Below are 4,075 nucleotides of genomic sequence, written 5' to 3' on the forward strand. Positions count from 1 at the left end.
TTGAGACCCAGCCAAGTTGTAGTCGCCTTGATTCCGCCCCCAAAACAGCAATTCCTCTGGGTTTGTGGTGTTTCCCTCCAGTCCGTTTTCTGCTTCCACACGCCAATGTTGAGTGTTATTTTAGGTACACGCGTTTACATCTGCACAAACGATGAAACACCAGGTGCACCGTCCTGCCCCTTGCTTTTTTCCCCTCGGCTGTGTTTCTGAGAACTTTCCATATTGATGAGTTCAGATCCGCTTATTGTTTCTACCTGCTGCTGCTGCTGCTCGGTGCTGTGCCCGCCTGGTGCCTGTCTCACACCTTGCTTCCCCGCTCCCCTGGAATGGGCCTTTGGGGTGTTTGTACTTTGGCTCCACTGCACACACTGAGATGTGCGTTCCTGCATCTGTCTCCCAAGACCCAAGGTTGAATGTTTCTCCAGGTCTTAAACCTGGAAAGTAGAACTGCTGGGCAGTGGTGGGCCGTGGGTTTGCATGTTTTCATTTTCACCGGGTCCTGCCAAATTCCTCTGCCAGGAGGCTGCACCCCTGGACACTCCTGCCAGCAGACTGTGAGAGTCCCAGTGCCCACATCTGCAGCTGGGGCGTTTGATCTTGTCAGTGGGTTTCCTTTTACAGCCCTTTGTATTTTCAAAGGGCTTTCAATTCTCCCTTTCAATTCTTTCCAATTCTTTCAGCCTCATCATGGCCCTGCTAAGTGAGTGTTGCCCTTTCCAGGATCCTGGTCTCTCTACCTCTAAGTACCAACCCGTAACCCCTCCAAACCCACTCTCTGCCTCCCTTCCCCCACCCCTACTTTCCAAAACCCCCACCCCACCAAAGCCACCCCATCTCACTGGTCTCTCCAAGGAGCAACCGGAGCTGTCTCTGGACCACAATTCTCTAGACAAAGACTCAAACACAAGCAACAGCTGCCTTTCCACCATATATTCTATGAACTCTGGCCTCAGTTTCCCCACTGCCCTTGAGTTCCCCTCTTTTCTTCTTTACATACAAGGTCACTCTGGCCTGGGGAGGAATGTGACTCCCCTCATCTAGTCCCTCCTCCTCCCTCCCCCTTCCTCTTTTTTGTCAATAAACCTTAGGTATTTCAAAATTTGGGGGCGGGTCTGAATGGAATCTTTGTGTGTGTGTGTGTGTGTTTGTGTGTGTGTGTGTGTGTGTGTAACTTCTCTCTCGCTCTCATATTTTGGACCTCAGGTACAGAGGGTTGAGTGAATCATACTGCACAGAACTTGCCGTAGAAGGTTCCTCTCTGGCTTGATTTTTTTCCTCAATCCCTGTTCTCATCCTCCTCCACACCTCTCCAACAATCAATGTGTCCTTATAAAACCTGTGGTGCCTGCAAGTGTTTGAATTTCTCTGGCGTAGGACTGCTGGATCGGGGAGTATTTGTGTACCTATTTCACTAACACTGCCAGAAATTTCTCCGGGACTGTGTTCTTGATGTAGAAGCTGGTTTTTAAAGAACAAAAGAAAAGAGTTAATTTCTCCAGGATGAACACCCCAGTGATGCCTCCACTATCAGGGCTAGAGGGTTTCTACCACTCTCTTGCCCCCAAACTCATCATTAGCCAGTGTTCTGATTTGGGCCGATCTGATGGGTGTGAAGTGGAGCCCAATGTCATTTCATTTGCATTTCTCTGAATATCCGTGGGTTTGAGCACCTCTTCATTACTTGTTAGTCATTTGGGTTTCCCCTTCTGCGAACTGCCTATTCACATCCTTTGACCATATTTCTATTATTTCCTGTCTTTTTCTTGTAGCTTTGCAATAATTCCTTGCATACGCTAGATATCAATCCCTTGTCATTTTTAGATATCACAAATACTTCCTCCACTCTGTCGTCTATTTCGTGTCCTTGCTGATGGTGTCCTTTATTATTGGCAAAAAATATCTTAATTTTAATGCAGTGGAATCCATCAGTGTTTTTCCATTTGAATCACATTTGAATTCTCTACTTATGGGTAATGAGAGAAAATTATAGAAAAATAACTTCATGACCTGCAGATAGAGCTACTCATAAGTCATGAAGATCCTTTTCTATGTTTTTCTTTCATTAGCTTTATAATTTTCCATCTCATGTCTAGGTCTTTAATACACTGGGACTGTATATGGAGTGTAAAGTCTGGAGACCAACCTTTATTTCTCTCCATAGAGTGAGCCAGTTTTACCTAAACCATCAGCCAAACAGTCCATCTCTTTACTCTTTATCATAAATACCTGGCTCTGTCACTGAACAGTCTATTCTATTTTTTATTTATTTTTGTCTTTTGAGACAGGATCTTATTCTGTTGCCCAGGCTGGAGTGCAGTGGCATGATCAAAGCTCACTGCAACCTCTGCCTCCCAGGCTCAAGCCATCCTCCCACCTCAGCCTCCCGATTAGCTGGGACCACAGGTACACACCACCATGTCCAGCTAATTTTTATATCTTTTGTAGAGATGGAGTCTCGCCATCTTGCCCAGGCTGGTCTTGAACTCCTGGGTAGGCTCAAGTGATCTACCCACATTGGCTTCCCAAAATGCTGAGATTACAGGCGTCAGCCACCGTGCATGGCCACTTTTCTATATTTTCTTTCACTAGCTTTGTAATTTTCCATCTCACGTCCAGGTCTTTAATAATCAGGATTGTATATGGGGTGTAAGGTTTAGGGAGCCACCTTTATTTCTCTCCATAGAATGAGCCAGTCTTTCCAACCCCATCAGCCCAAGACTCCATCCCTTCATTCTTCATCATAAGTACCTGGGTCTATTGCTAAACGATCTATTCTGTTCCACTGGCCTTTCGTTCCTGGGCTAGTTTCGTATGGTTTTTATTATTACAGCTTTAGAGAACATTTAGTATTTGGTAGAGTGAATTTTCCTTGTTTGTGCTCCTTTTTCAAAATGGACTGAATTATATTTGGTTTTTATTCCTCCGCATACTTTTTTTTTTTTTTTTTTTTTGAGACGGAGTCTCACTCTTGTTGCTCAGGCTGGAGTGCAATGGCACGATCTCAGCTCACTGCAACCTCCACCTCCTAGGTTCAAGTGATTCTCCTGCCTCAGCTTCCTGAGTAACTGGAATTACAGGTGTGTGCCACCACACCCAGCTAATTTTTGTATCTTTAGTAGAGACAGGGTTTCACCATTTTGGCCAGGATGGTCTTGATCTCTTGACCTCGTGATCCACCCGCCTTGGCCTCCCAAAGTGCTGGGATTACAGACATGAGCCACCACACCCAGCCTCTTCCAAATACATTTTTAAATCCATTTGCACAACTCCAGCTGTGATTTGAGATTTCACTGAGTTGATAGGTGAACTGGGAGAACTGACATCTCTGCAACATTAATTTATCCCATCCATGAACATGGTATACGCTTCATCTGTTCAGAGTGTCTTCATGTCTTTTAATAGTTTTCACTTTTCTCTGGGTGTTTGGATGTGGCAGGGATGAAAGGTGTCAGCGTCCCACCCTAACCCATCACCTCCCTACCTGGGCCCCCATTTGACATTCACACTAACTCCAGGCGAGCCCAGTGGCAGGGTCTGATAGTTCTATTTTATAGACCACTTTAAGCAACTCACGCCAGTCCACATGGCCAGCAGAGTGCAGACACAGAATACAGGACACATCTCTCTACAGTAAATCTCATTATAATCTCAAACGTCTGTTTCATGAAGGATTTGCCAGGCCCCAAGGCAAGGGCTGCTAGTGCAGTTGTGCCACTCAACACAAAGAGGTTCCACTTCACAGAGGGAGAACTTGGGGTTCCTCATGCGCTCTGAACACAAGGCTTTCTCTAGGGCTGGCCCTTGGGAAGGGGTGAATTATCAGGAGCCTCTAGCTCCATCCTCCATTGCTCCATCACTGGCTGTCTATGCCCACCCGAAGCCAGCCAGCCCTAGGTCTGCAGGCAGCCCAGCTAGGCTGCAAAGGCTTCACCTGTCCCATCTCTCTCTGGCCTCTCTTAAGGCAAACAGCTTTCCTGAGCCTGTCTTCACCTCACCTTCCCCAGATGCATCCTCCAAAGCCCTCCCCAGAGGTCTCCCACCTAGACTCCCAGGCAGTTCAAATACAAACAATCCC

Source organism: Macaca nemestrina, chromosome 1 (assembly GCF_043159975.1).
Source record: "Macaca nemestrina isolate mMacNem1 chromosome 1, mMacNem.hap1, whole genome shotgun sequence".
Lineage (NCBI taxonomy): Eukaryota > Metazoa > Chordata > Mammalia > Primates > Cercopithecidae > Macaca > Macaca nemestrina.